Here is a 15,588-nt window from a genome sequence, read left to right as displayed (position 1 = left end):
TTTTCTCTATTTTGTTCTTTCTTTTCTTTTTGCTTTCATTTCTTCCTTTTTTGCATGTGTGACCAGGTGATTTTTTTTTCTTGTTTATTGCTGTGTGTTGAGTGCTAAGTAAGGAAAAGTTTGTGGATTGTTTCGGGAGGAATGGTGTCCCTCGGGACGCCTCCTCCATCCATCCATCACGGTGTACAGATAGCACCGCCAGATCCCGGTGTGATGGTGGAGGAGGTTTTACTGGCTGTTGGCAAGAAAATAGGACATGAGAGTGTACTCTATGCTTCTCAGATGAACAGGGCGGTGGTGGTGTTTCTCAAGGAGGAGAAACATGTTAGTGACTTAATCGCAAGTGCTGTAATCACTGATCTGTTTACCCAAGTCTCCCCATTAGCAGTTCCCTCTACCCGTGTAACAGTGTCAGGTGTTCCTCTTGTTTATTCCAAATGCACTGTTAGAGAATAAGCTAAAGAGTTTTGGGAAATTTGCTAGCGGGTTTCGTATGGTCAGTCTGGGCTGTAAAGATCCAAAGTTGAGACACGTTCAGTCTCTGAGGAGACAGCGTTCATGTTTCTCGGCTCTCCCACTCAGACACTGGAGGTTTGATTCAGAGTGAAATTTGGTAACGGTCATGATATGGTGTATGCGAGCGCTGGACAGATGAAGTGTTTTGAGTGTGGTGATGTCAACCATAAACGGTACGCATGCCCTCATAAACAACAGGAGGCTAATGCTGTTGATATCACGGCAGGCCGCGATGAGGATGTTGGAGGGGAGCGGATGGTGGAGCCCGCTGCTGCCGCCGGGGAGGAGGAGGCTTCCATGGGTACCAGTTTGTGCGCCGCTGCCACTGAGGAGGTGAATACCTCCGCAAACACCGGCAAATCCGCTGTTGTCACCTCCACGGTGAATACCTCTGCGGGTACTGGTGGGCCTGTTACTGCCACTGAGGAGGCGAATACTTCCATGAAAACCGGTGAACCTGCTGAAGTTGGGCAAGTGGCTGCAGGTGTGGTGGTGAGTGTGTGAGACACAGAGGAGGAGGATGGTTTAGACAGTCAGTGTGGAGGAAAGGTGGAGAACATGGACTATGAGCCGGAGTCAGAGTGTGGGTCGATTGGTGGAAGCTCACAGCAGGATGATTTATACTCTTAGCTTAGCTTAGCTTAGCTTAGCTTAGCTTAGCTTAGCTTAGCTTAGCTTAGCTTAGCTTAGCTTAGCTTAGCTTAGCTTAGCTTAGCTTAGGGGCTCCCGTGTCATCCGACACATGAAGCCGTTAGGTTGGCCCAGCAGGCTCGGTCAGCAGCCATCCTCCTTACAATTATACAATGATTTATACTCACTGGAAGAAACTGATGACTTTTTAAATGATTCTTTTGGAAAAAGTGTAAAAATTAAGGATTATTTCAGTGACAGACAAATTTGTTAGATCAGTTATGGCTTGGCGAAAACGTGTTGGATTTGAAGAAACATTTCTGTCTTAATAAACACATCACAGCTCTAAGGAAGATGGCAAAGGAAAGAACCAGCAAAAGGATAAAACTATCTAAATGATTTTATGATCATGCATCACCAGGTGTGTTTCCTCTCTCTACTGTCTCCTCCTGTTTCTATCTTTACTTTTTTTTCTGAATCCATGCATAAACTCAGGTAGCTTCTTTAAATATAAACGTTGGCAGGGATGGACAGAAGCGAGCTCTAGTTGCTGAAGTAATTCAACAAAAACAAATAGACAGTTTTTTGCAGGAAACCCACAGCGACAGGGAAAATGAGATGGACTGGGGTGTGTGGTGGGAGGGTTTATACACATTCAGCCATGGTACTAACTGCTGTGTGTGTGTGGGGGGGGGGCTGTTTTATTCAGGAAAAACAGTAAGACTAAAATTTTTCCAACTTTAGAAATTGTTAAAGGAAGGTTGCTGATCATTCGGGAGGAAATAGAAGGAATTATTTTCTGTTTAGTTAACATATACAGCGCAGCACGGTGGTGTAGTGGTTATCAGTGTCGCCTCACAGCAAGAAGGTTCTGGGTTCGAACCCAGCGGCCAGCGAGGGCCTTTCTGTGTGGAGTTTGCATGTTCTCCCCGTGTCTGCGTGGGTTTCCTCCGGGTGCTCCGGTTTCCCCCACAGTCCAAAGACATGCAGGTTAGGTTAATATGGGACGGCCTTGGGCTGAGGTGCCTTTGAGCGAGGCACCGAACTCCCAACTGCTCCCCGGGCGCTGTTAGCATGGCTGCCCACTGCTCTGGGTGTGTGTGTGTGCTCATTGCTAACGTGTGTGTGCATGTGTGTGTTCACTGCTTCAGATGGGTTAAACGCAGAGAGGAAATTTCACAAGTGCGTGATGGACTGGGATGTGCTGCTTTGCCCACACTGTGAGGACATAGAGGGGCTGACACACTGTCTGACAGATTACCTCAACTTCTGTGCAGACATGGTTTCCCCCGCTAAGACTGTATGGTGTTACCCAAATAACAAGCCATGGGTAACACAGGAAGTCAAAGCTGTCCTCAACAGGAAGAAGGCTGCCTTCAGGAGCAGGGATAGGGAGGCGATGAAAGCAGCAAAGCAGGAGATGAAACACTGCATGAGGGAAGCTAAGGACAGCTACAGGAGAAAGGTGGAGCAGAAGCTGAGGGAGAACAGCATGAGGGAGGTCTGGGAAGGTGTGAAAACCATCACAGGCCACAATACAAAGACCAGAGTTGTTGAGGGGACAGTGGAGAGGGCGAACGAGTTGAATGACTTCTTCAATTGGTTCAACCAGCCCATGTCCCCCCCACCCTCTCCCTCACTGCAGCCATCTCTCCTTCTTCCCTCAACACACCTCTCCCCAGTCATCACAGCAACCCCCTCCTCCCCCACCTCAACACAGACTCCTCCATGCATTACTGCAGACCAGGTCAGAGGTCAACTGAGGAAGCTTCACCCCAGGAAAGCAGCAGGCCCAGACAAGGTGTGTCCCCGACTACTGAAGACCTGCACTGCTGAACTGGGTGAACCACTCCAACACATCTTCAACCTCAGCCTGCAGCTGGGGAGAGTGCCAACCCTCTGGAAGACATCATGTATCGTTCCAGTTCCCAAGAAGAATAGGCCCAGCGAGCTGAATGACTTCCGACCGGTGGCACTCACTTCACATCTGATGAAGACGTTGGAGCGGCTCTTCCTCAGCCTCCTCAGACCCCAGGTGCAATACGCCCAGGACTGTCTGCAGTTTGCATACCGGGCAGGTGTTGGTGTGGAAGATGCCATCCTCTTCCTGCTACACTGAGCCCACTCACATCTGGATAAGGGAAATGGCACAGTGAGGATCCTCTTCTTGGACTTCTTGAGTGCCTTCAACACCATCCAGCCCCTATTGCTTCAGGACAAACTGAACAGGATGCGAGTGGACCCCTGCCTGGTCACCTGGATCTCCAGCTACCTCACCAACAGGCTGCAGTACGTCAGGCTGAAGGACATCACATCTGACACTGTGATTAGCAGCACCGGAGCACCCCAGGGCACGGTGCTGGCCCCTCTTCTCTTCACCCTGTACACCACGGACTTCTACTACAACTCAGAGCTGTGTCACATTCAGAAGTTCGCCAATGACACAGGCATCATGGGGTGTATCAGTGACGACAGAGAGGAGGAGTATAGGAGCCTGGTGAGGGACTTTGCCATCTGGTTCAACAGGAACCATCTGCAGCTCAACACCTCGAAGACCAAGGAGCTGGTCATTGACTTTGGGAGGTCCAGACCAAGGTCACGACGGGTTCTGATCGAGGGAGTCGAGGTGGAGGCTGTGGATTCCTACAAGTACCTCGGGCTGTGGCTGGACAGCAAGCTGGACTGGACTTGCAACACCAAACACTTTTATACAGGAAGGGACAGATCAGGCTATACTTCCTTAGGAGGCTGCAGTCCTTTAACATCTGCAGGAAACTCCTGTGGATGTTCTATCAGTCTGTGGTCACTAGTGTCCTGTTTTACACCATGGTCTGCTGGGGGGGGCAGCACATCCAACACATCCAGCCTGGACAAACTGATCAGGCGGGCCGGCTCTGTGGTTGGCATGAAGCTGGACTCTCTGGTGACGGTGGCAGAGAAGAGGTCTATGGACAAACTACTGAACATCATGGACGATGCCAGTCACCCGCTGCACACCGTCATCAGCAACCAGAGGAGCCTGTTCAGTGACAGAATGCTCCTTCCCAAGTGCAGGATGAACAGACTCAAAAACTCCTTTGTCCCTCACGCCATCAGACTGTACAACTCCTCTCTGGGGGGGAGGAGGGGGAACAGGAGGACAGAGGACGGGAAGGAGCAGTAGCTTAGCCTAACAATAAGCAATACCGGACAATGTGCAATATAATGTGCAATATAAAGTGAAATATCTTTCCTGCTGCACCCCTCCCCCTTCCTCTCTTCCCCATATCTTATTCTTTTATATTTGTATATGTAAATACATAATTTATTTTAATTTATCTAGAAGTTTTCTCTATTTCTTTTCTCTGTTTATCTGTAATGATGCTGCTGGAATCTTAATTTCTCTGAGGGAACCCTCCCAAAGGGATCAATAAAGTTTTATCTAATCTATCTAATCTAATCTGAATAAAGTTGTGCTTTCTTTATATATGCACCAAATGAAGGACAAGAAAGAATTGCTCTTTTCAGCCAACTGAAAGATGAATTAGACCAGTTTAATGATGATTACCTCATCTTAGGTGGGAACTGGAACTGCACCACAGGCTTCACTCTGGACAGAACTAGTGAGGAACCATATTTTCATTCATCTCTTGTTTTAGGCAGGATAATTTCACATTTAGATTTGGTGGATTGTTGGAGACTCAAACACCCAACAGTTAGACAGTACACATGGGTTAAAGTTAATGACAACAGAGTAAGTGCAGCCAGGTTAGATCACTTTTACATCTCACAGTCACTCAGGTCCAGGTTAGTTAACAGTTCCATCATTCTGGTTGGTTTCACAGATCATCACCTTACCAACTTTGAGTTAATTACCTCCTCTGGACAAAAAAATCAAATCTTATTGGCACTTTAACAACAGGCTGCTGAAAGATAACATTTTATGCAGCAATTTTGAACAGTTCTAGTTAAGGTGGAGATCTGAGAAAGCCAACTTCATATCTCTGAGGCAGTGGTGGGAGGTTGGAAAGTCTCAGATACGATTTTTTTTTGTCAGCAGTACACATCCTTCTCTACAGTCCAGCTCAAAATGTCCATTCAGCGCCAGACACGCAGCTTGTGAACAGGCAAGGCAGGCACCTGCTTGGGGTCCCCTGGCCCATGGGCCCCCCGAGAGTTGGGGCCCAAGGGCTTATTTATTTTGTTTTTGTATTGTTTTTATTGTTTTTACTGTTCTTTACCATTGTATTTTCACATTTGGAATTTAAAAAACTTTGGTTTCATACATTTTTCGTTGGTGTCAGATTATTTATAACATATTGGTGATGAACACTGGTCAGAAGGGCCCCCTGGAAATTTTTTGCTTGGGGCCACAACAGACTCTAGAATCGCCTCTGTTCAGCACTGAGAGAACAGTATCCATGACATTGAGAGTGGCTTACATCTGAAACCAACTTCTGCTACCCAGAATTCATTGAAGAATAAAAAGATGGCACTTAGAACTCTTTTGGAGGAGCGGGTGAAGGGAGCTCTGGTTAGATCATGTTTTTAGAACATTAAGGACATGGATGCTTCAAGCTTCTTCTTTTTCAACCTGGAGAGGAACACTGGGAGGAAGAAAATTATGATATTTCTGAAGCTCCCCAATGGGACAGTAACAACAGACCCCCCAAAAATGAGGAACTGTGCTGTGGATTTCTACACCAACTTGTTCTCAGCAGACTGCTGCAGTCTAGAGTGTGCTGCCGAGCTGCTTGAGGGGCTTCCACAGCTGAATCCACAAGAGAAAGCTGGTCTGGATTGAGGGCTCAGTCTGGAGAAACTAACTACAGCTGTTGGTCAGATGGCTTCAGGATGAGCACCAGGACTGGATGGGCTCACTGCCGAATTTTTTAAGCGGTTCTGGGGAATCATTGGCGCAGATCTACATGAGGTGCTACTAGAATGTTTTAATGGAGGGTCGCTGCCTTCGTCTTGTTGGAGGGTAGTTCTCTCCGTTTTACCAAAAAAAAGGGGATTTGGCACTCTTAAAGAACTGGAGACCAGTGGCCCTTTTATGCACTGATTGTAAAATACTCTCCAGTGCACTGGCTACCAGACTGAGAGACTATTTGGACATAATTATGCGCATGGACCAGACGTATTGCATTCCAGGGAGAACTATATTGGACAATCTGTTTCTGTTTCGAGATTTAATTGATGTTTGTAATGTTTATGATTTGAACCTTGGTATAATTTCTTTGGACCAGGAAAAAAGCTTTTGATAGAGTGGATCACAATTATTTATTTTCTACACTGCGTGCATTTGGGTTTGGTGATTCTTTTGTGTCATGGGTGGGTTTCTTGTATGGTGGGGCAGAGTGCTTAGTTAAAGTGGGGGGTGGGTCGAGTTGGCCTTTTCCTGTTAGAAGGGGGATTAGACAGGGCTGTCCCATCTTAGGGCCACTATACTGTCTGGCCATCGAGCCCCTACTGGGCAGGGTGAGGAATCACCTTCATGGTTTCCTACTACCAGGGCCATGGTGTGCTTCTGCTTTTAGAGTCTCTGCATATACTGATGATGTAAATGTTTTTGTAAGAGACCAGAGAGCTATAGAAGCCTTGAAAGCTAGTTTGAGGCTATATGAGAGAGCATCCTCAGCGAAAGTGAACTGAAGTAAGAGCGAGGCTTTTCAGATGGGCCAGTGGGAAGAGGGAACATTGCCAGCTCTGCCTGGAGGTCTACAGTGGGGAAGTAGGGTGTACTTGGGCACAGAAAGTTATCAACAGCAGAACTGGGAGGGAGTGAGGGAGGAGGTGTGTGCGAGGTTGTCTAAATGGAAATAGTTGCTACCCCAGCTGTTGTATAGGGGTCAAGTTCTGGTTGTCAATAACTTGGTTGCTTCGACGCTATGGCACAGACTGACTGTTCTCTCCCCACCTAGAGGTCTGATTGAGGACATCCAGCGAACCATCATGTACTTCTTCTGGACAGGACAACATTGGGTACAGGCTTCAGCTTTGTACCTGCCAGTAGAGGAGAGAGGACAAGGCCTCATAAACATCTCTGCCTGGGTGATGGCTTTCAGGCTGCAGACTGCTCAGATACTGTTGTATCAGGTTGGTGCGAGGTGGCTGGAAACGGCCAGTGCTCTCCTGCAGAAAGCTGGGCATCTGGGCTACAGTAAGCAGCTGTTCATGCTGAGGCAGGAGGAAGCTGACCTGCCTGGACTTACCCCTTTCTACTCTTCAGTTTTAGAGTGTTGGAGAGTAATGAAGGTAACCAGAGATCCTGCTCCTGCAGCGGGCCTGTGACTGTTGGAGGAGCCTTTGTTCTTCAACAGTCTCATTAGAGCAGAGGTTCTGACATCAGCCAGTCTGAGATCTTCTCTCAGAGAGGCTGGACGTGTAAAGCTTGGCCACCTGCTGATGCCCATAGAAGTCCTGGAGCAGACCATAAACATCAGACTGAGGCTGCTGTCCAGAGTGGTGGAGGAGGTGTTAGGATTGTTATCAGAAGGTCTGAAGGCCTTTATCACGGAGGATGCTTCCCTTCCTGATCACTGGGATGAAGCTGATGAGTACACCTTTCTTCCCCTGGATGTCAATGCCAATGTCCCTGAATGGCAAGAGGGAGAAGATTGTCTCCTTTCCTTCAGACCACCACAGCTGGAAAAGTTCGAAGGCTTGGGGAAGAAAGCACTGTATTACACGTGTGTGAAAGTACGGAACTTTGAGTCACTTTGGGACATAAGTGTTGAGCTGGGCTGAGTTTTTTGCCCAGGCTCGTCCCCGAAAGGCTGCTGGTGGTCCCTGTATAAACAGCCCATTGAAAAATGAGCAGCTGACCTCCAATAGAGGGTTGTGCATGGAGCTATAGCCATAAACGGACACATAGCACACCTGGATCCTGATCATGAGGAGGGTTGTTTTTTCTGTTCGCAGCCAGAGACTTTAGCACATTTATTTGTTCAGTGTTCACGTTTAGTTGCACTTTTTGATCTGTTGAGGGTTCAGGGTTTGGGGGAGCACTTTTCTTTTCGGTTGTTTATTTATGGTCCAAAGTATTCAGCAAAGAAAGGAAGATTCACTCACTGATTAATGTTTTGTTCGCCACTGCAAAGCTGTCGATTTGGTTGAGTCATAAGAACGGGCGTCAGGGTGTGGGCTCTGTGGACGCTGAGCAGATCTGCAGAGGACTTCTTAGAGCACGGATCAGAGTGGAACACACTTTTTATACTTTGGTGGATGATCTTATGACCTTCAGTGACCTGTGGACTGTGGGAGGTGTACTGTGTTCTCTTCGAATTGAGGGAGAGCTGCTGCTCTCAATTTGATTTTCTTTCTTTTTTAGGTTTTTTTTGTGTGTGTTTTTCTGTGAGCAATGACAAAGGTTAACTGATACCTTTTGTTTTCACTTTTTGTTTAATAAAGGTTTTCTCAAGTCTCAAAAAAGTCTCTCACTCTCTCACTCACACACTCTCACACTCACTCTATCTCACACTCTCTCACTCACACACACTCTCACACTCTCTCTCTCACACTCTCTCACTCACACACACTCTCACACTCTCACACTCTCACTCTCTCTCACACTCTCTCACTCACACACACTCTCACTCTCTCTCACTCACACACACTCTCACTCTCTCTCACACTCTCACTCTCTCTCACACTCTCTCACTCACACACTCTCACTCTCTCTCACACTCTCACACTCTCACTCTCTCTCACACTCTCTCACTCACACACACTCTCACTCTCTCTCACACTCTCTCACTCACACACACTCTCACTCTCTCTCACACTCTCTCACTCACACACACTCTCACTCTCTCTCACACTCTCTCACTCTCTCTCTCACACTCTCTCACTCACACACACTCTCACTCTCTCTCACACTCTCTCACTCACACACACTCTCACTCTCTCTCACTCACACACACACACTCACTCTCACACTCTCACTCTATCTCACTCTATCTCACTCTCTCACCTCTCTCTTCTGTCTCTCTCTCACATTCTCTCACTATCACTCTCTCACATTCTCATACACTCTCTCTCTCTCTCTCTCTCTCTCTCTCTCTCTCTCTCTCCTTAGAATAAAGATTTATATTGTGTAAATCTAACCATGAAGGTTTTATCACACAGCCGTGCTAAGGATCTGCTTCAGTTCTGAGGGACTGCAGACGCAGGGGTTTGGGTAAGAACGCGACACTGAATTGGGTTTGGGAAAGCTGAGTGAGTTTTACTGGTACTGCTGAGTGAAACCCACACAACAGAATGAAGTATGTGTTTAACTGGGAATGATCTGGGGAAAATCTCAGAAAATTCCATTTTATTCCTGTAAACTTGTGAAAGCCCTTTACATGTGGGTTTAAATATAGAGATATAACTCTACAATATGATCTTTTATTAAACTTCAGGAAGAGTTTTATCTCACTCGGGATGAAGGAGGATCCAGATAACATCCCAGGAATGCTGGGTGCAAAACAGGAAGACACACCGGATGTGATGTCACTCATTCATTCCCACCTGGGAATAAATTATCAAACCCTCCAGCATGTTTTTGGGAGGAAACCGGAGACCCTGGAGGAAACCCACACAGACAGGAAGAGAACATGTGAAATTCCCCACACACAGTCACAGAGACGGAGATCAGGGTCGCAAATGAATTTCACTTTTTGAATACTATTACATTTTACAGAATATTTACAAACTAAATGGAGAAAATGTCTGTTCCAGTATTTAATTTCCTGTCTTTCACTTTTAGTCACTTCACACACGTCTACAGAAACGCGTCTCCTCGAGCACTTTGGCCAAAGGCGTAGGAAAAAGTGGCCTGTCACTAGGGGGCAGTATTACTCTGTCACCTTCAATGCTGGGATCAGACTACACGATATTTTAATTTTCCACAATGGTCTCCACGTCAGATTTGTCACAGTGCCATAAATTATTGCCATGTCTTGGTTGGGAGACTGGCAACATGCTGAGTTTGACCTCGACCAATCATCATTCATGTCCTCGCATGTTTTCGGGGAGGAGGGTCAAGAAACTGGTAATCAGGACTATCAAGGAACACATTGTAGAAGTTGTCAAAAATAGGCGGGAAAATCTAGAAAATTCTGCCATGTGAGACGTTTTGTTGGGGTGGTGGGACGTCCCAGACTCCACCTCATAGTTCTATGACTATGGGACACTGTAAGGTCTGATGTCAGTAATAGCGCTGAAAATCCAAGTTCAGAGAGGCCTCTAAATATCCCCGCTCCGGACTACAATTCCCAAATGCCACAGCACCCCTCATCTCCTGAATTCTAGGAAGTACACCTGTTTTCCATCAGCCCACTAATCATCACTCTATATAAGCCCAGCATTCACAAACACTCATTGCAAAGTATTGTTCTGTGTCCCGTACCTGAATATACCAAGCCTTCTGATTTTCTGCCTGACTTCTAGTGATTTTTGACTTTGTTTGTTTGAGTTTGATTCCTTGCCTGTCCTTTGATATACTGTTAGCTGATCAACAGACCCTCGCCCGAATCTGACTACGTTTTCTGTTTGCCGATTTGGATTTGGTTACCAGTTTGTGATTTACCCGCTCTGCCCGTGCCCTGACACCTGTCTGCTGTTCCTGATGTTCAGATTCGGGTCTGGTGCCAGTCATTTGTCAGTCGTGTCAGTTCATGTCGTCTGATCCCGGAATAATTCCCAGAAAGCTTGAATATTACAGCCAGTAAATTAAACAGGCAGCTAAACGTCTGGAGTGGAACCCGTTGTCCTCTCACCAGATCAGCAGCCAGATTTCACCTCCTGTCTTTATACAGTATGAATGTAAATATTTGCTCATCTGATGATCACAAAACATTAATATTAATTTTATACCTCATTAATATTTGAATTCCTTTGAATTTTCAGTGTTTAAAAGTATTTGGCAGCCTTAATATCCTTTCTAACAGTTTCTGAACTACATGAGTAAATATTTAGACACTTCTTCTAGTTTTTACATCAAGCTCAGCTCAGCTCCATGGAGCAGCCTCTACAGCGAGAGAAAATTTTACATCTCACAGGGGATTCAATATGGAACCATTTTAGAACACAACATCTGTTAACTGTCCAAGCAATCTCTGAAGAACCCATGAGTGTGACATTCGCACACTGTGAGCGTTTTCTTTTTATTATTCACCTCCAATTTAAATCCCGGACCAGAAACCGTCTGTGATGTTTATATCAGAACTGTACTCTGTGTGTGTGTGTGTGTGTGTGTGTGTGTGTGTGTGTGTGTGTGTGTGTGTAAAACAGATTTGTAAATCTCAGTATTGGCTGCAGCAGTTTAGGGTTTCTGCATTTATCTGGAGCTGGTGTGGAATTTAATCAGGTTTCAACTCGAGCAGCAGAAATGTAGAGGAGCAGAGAAGACCTGAGAGGAGCAGTGAGGAGCTGAGACCAGCAGAGAGGAACAGTGAGGAGCAGTGAGGAGCTGAGAGGAGCAGAGAGGAACAGTGAGGAGCAGTGAGGAGCTGAGAGGAACAGTGAGGAGCAGTGAGGAGCTGAGAGGAGCTGAGAGGAGCAGTGAGGAGCAGTGAGGAGCTGAGAGGAGCTGAGAGGAGCAGTGAGGAGCTGAGAGGAGCTGAGAGGAACAGTGAGGAGCTGAGAGGAGCTGAGAAGATCTGAGAGCAGCAGATACCCCTTTTCCACCAAATCAGTTCCAGGGCTGGTTCGGGGCCAGTGCCGGTGCTGGTTCACAACTTGTTCAACTTGCGAGCCAGCTGAGAACCAGTTTGCTTTTCCATAGCTCGCGGTGCTAAGGGAAGACACGTCATTACGTCGCTGTATACGTCAGTTACGTCGCTGTATACGTCAGTTACGTCGCTACGTTTGCATAAACCTTGGCGCAAATATCGAAGCAAAAACAACATGGAAGAAGCAGCAGCAACAACAACAACAATAATAATAATGGCTGACTTCGCGTTTGTACAGCTGCGGCTTCTCGTCACTTAAAAATGGCGATCTTTCACGGTCTTGTTATTGTTGTTGGTCTTAACAACTCCGCCCCCCCGCTGACGCAAGTGGCTCTTTCCTCTGGCCCAGCAGAGAGTTGGTGCTAGCCTGGAACCGGTTTTTCTGGCCCCAGAGCCAGTTCTTTGTCAGTGGAAACAGAAAACCCGGTTCCAAACCAAGCACTGGCCCCGAACCAGCCCTGGAACTGCTTTGGTCGAAAAGGGGCAAGAGAGGAACAGTGAGGAGCTGAGAGGAGCAGTGAGGAGCAGTGAGGAGCTGAGAGGAGCTGAGAGGAGCTGAGAAGATCTGAGAGAAGCTGTGAGGAGCTGAGAGGAGCAGTGTTCCAGCACTCAGAGAGAACGTGATGATGTGTCATGGATCATTTTACACTTAGTTTCGATGACAGAGTAATGGAGTGTGAGAACAGGATGATAAAACTGAAAAGTGGAAAGAGACAGCAGCTCCATTTCCATCTAAAAGTTTCAGAATGAAACAGATTTCAGAAAAAGTCTGCAAAACAAAATGTCAATTACTGGATATTTTAATTTACAAAATGTTAAACAGCAGTCGCATAACTGCAAACAAACAAATAAATGAAAAGCATAGTTGTGTTAAAGTCACCAGACCAAGGGGAGGGGGGGAGACGAGGAGAGCGAGAGAGAGAGAGAGAGAGACGGAGGGAGAGAGAGAGATGGGGACAGAGAGAGAGAGACGGGAGGGGGAGAGAGAGACAGAGGGGGAGGGGGAAAGAGAAGGGGAGAGAGACGAGGAGATAGAGAGATGGGGAGGGGGTGAAGAGAGCAAGAGAGAGAGACGGGGAGGGGGAGAGAGAGACGGGGGGAGAGAGAGAGGGGGAGAGACAAAAGGTTTAGTGAAGAAAACGTAAGGAATATATTTTTATATTTCTTTTTGCTTTTATTTTTCTCATTGTTTCACTGAAGGTGAAAACCGCACCATTTAGTCAGATGTAATAAAACTACAGGGAAGTGACAGAAAAGAGAAAAAAGAAGACAGGATGTGAAGGAGAGAAAGAGGAGAGAGGGGAAGAATACCAAAAATAAATGAGCTGGTAAAGATTAAAAGAGCTGAAGGGGAAAAAAGAGAGTGAGAAGAAAATCAGGAAGAAAAAGGAGAGAGAGAGAGAGAGAGAGAGCCACTGGAGAAATAAAGGCAGAGAGAATTGATAAAGAATGAGAGATAAAAAGAGAGGAGGAGCGAGATGGAAACAAGCTGGAGGGAAATCTGTATTTTGGCCAAGTCATGGATTCAGTAATTTGACATAAATAAGTGCTGACAGAGATTGGGGGGGAGTGAAAGAGAGAGAGAGAGAGAGAGAGAGAGAGAGAGAGAGAGAGAGAGAGATCTCCATCAATCAGTGTCAAATCGATGAGGCAGCATGACTGAAGCAGGATGGAGGGATGAGAGATATTTAAAGAGCAGAGAGAATAGGAAAGGGGAAGGAGAAAAAGGAGGCGAGATGGAGGGATGAGGAGGTGAAGGGATGGAGGGACAGAGGGATGGAGGTGACTATAGGGAGTTAAAGACACGATTAAAATCCCGAGTGGAGGAGGGAAAAAGCCTGAGATGGTGTAGGAGGATTTGTGCTCGTCGTAATGCTGTTGCCCCTGGCAACTGCCACCTTCTCACTGTCTCTCTCTCTCTGTCTCTCTCTCTCTCTCTGTGTCTCACTCTCTCGCTCTCTGCCTCTCTCTCTCTCTCTGTTGCATGCTGGGAGTGTGTGTGAGTGAGTGTGTGAGGATTCACGGTGAGAGCGTGATTGTTTGGGGTTTATCCCGTTCTTTTTTCATACTTTATTTCTTGCTTTAAGCATTAAAATAACTTTCAGTTTAGCGTTATCTAAGAATTTGTGTTAATTGTTGATTTAGATTTGTTCGGAGGAAAGTGGTGATGTGGCGGGGTGTAGGAATGGCATCTCACCCGGTTGGGTGTGGCCCTTCCCTTTCACTCCGCCACGGAATCAGGTGTGTCCCTGAAGCGGGATCGAGTGTGGAGGATGTGCTGCTCGCAGTCGGTAAACAGGTCGGATATGAAAATATCGCTTTGGCGTCTAGGATGAATAAAGCAGTGGTGATATTTTTTAAAGAAGAACGGCTGGTGAATCGTCTTGTTGAGACCGGGGTGTGGATAAATGAAGTGTTTGTGCCAATTACGCCACAAGTTTCGCCCACAGTTAAAGTCGCCATCTCTAATGTTCCCCCTTTTATCCTGAACAGTGACATCGAGCGCGAGCTCTCAAGGTTCGGGAAATTCACCACAATGAGAGTGATTCCACTGGGCTGTAAAAACGAGGCCCTGAAACATGTGCTGTGTTTCCTGCGGCAGGTCTTCATGTTCCCCGAGTCTCCAACATTAGATGTTTCTTTTCATGTTTTACACAGAAATAAATCCTGCATGCTGTATGCGACTACGGGGAGCATGCGGTGTTTTGAATGCGGCGATATCGGCCATAAAAAGTTTGCATGTCCTCATAAAGCTCAGGCCGATGAGGGCGAAGGGACCAGCATTGGTTCGGTTGTGGTCCAAAAGGGACCCAAAGAAACAAATGGAGATTTCTGACTCGAGCGTCCCGGCTGTGGAAGAACCAGCAGGACAAAAAATCAGTGACTGTAACGTTTCAGTGGGAAACATGGCGGATAAAACTGAAACAGAAACTGATCCTCTAACGGAGGCAGTCAGTGGATCAGAACCCTGCGGTGCTGAACGATGGGGAAGGCACTGATCTGGGGGCAGAGAGCAGGGCAGAGACCATCACTCCAGAGCCTGGTACTGACCCACCTGTCACAGACATCACTGTACTGAACACCGGAGAGCCACTGGCAGAAGAAGGGGGTGATGAGGTCACGGGGAATGAGGATGCTCTATCTGAGATCTCCAGCCTGTCTGATCTGGGCTCGCAGGCGATGGATGAACAGCTCGACTGTCGAGAGGAAATTAACACGCTTTTAGATCAAACATTTGGGAAAACAGTAGAGGTGAGTGATTACTTCTCCGATTTGGATAAGTTTATTGTGTCAGTGGTTATGTTACAGCGGACAGTCGGTTATGATGTACTGTGCAGGAAAAAGAGATTCAGACTTAAGAAAATGTTGGCAAAATTGCGGAGGGGCAAGACCCCCGTCACTCGGGGGAAAAGTGATAAAGTCACGTGGTGAAGTCTATCCTCCTGTTTTCCTCTCTGTTACTTCTGATCCTGCCCTTTTTCTCATTTCCTAATGCAGTCTTTCTGTTTAGGGTCTCTAAATATTAACGGGGCGGCACGGTGGTGTAGTGGTTAGCACTGTCGCCTCACAGCAAGAAGGTTCTGGGTTCGAGCCCCGTGGCCGGCGAGGGCCTTTCTGTGCGGAGTTTGCATGTTCTCCCCGTGTCCGCGTGGGTTTCCTCCGGGTGCTCCGGTTTCCCCCACAGTCCAAAGACATGCAGGTTAGGTTAACTGGTGACTCTAAATTGAGCGTAGGTGTGAATGTG

Source organism: Neoarius graeffei, chromosome 20 (assembly GCF_027579695.1).
Source record: "Neoarius graeffei isolate fNeoGra1 chromosome 20, fNeoGra1.pri, whole genome shotgun sequence".
NCBI classification, from domain to species: domain Eukaryota; kingdom Metazoa; phylum Chordata; class Actinopteri; order Siluriformes; family Ariidae; genus Neoarius; species Neoarius graeffei.
Note: the sequence above shows the minus strand (reverse complement) of the source record.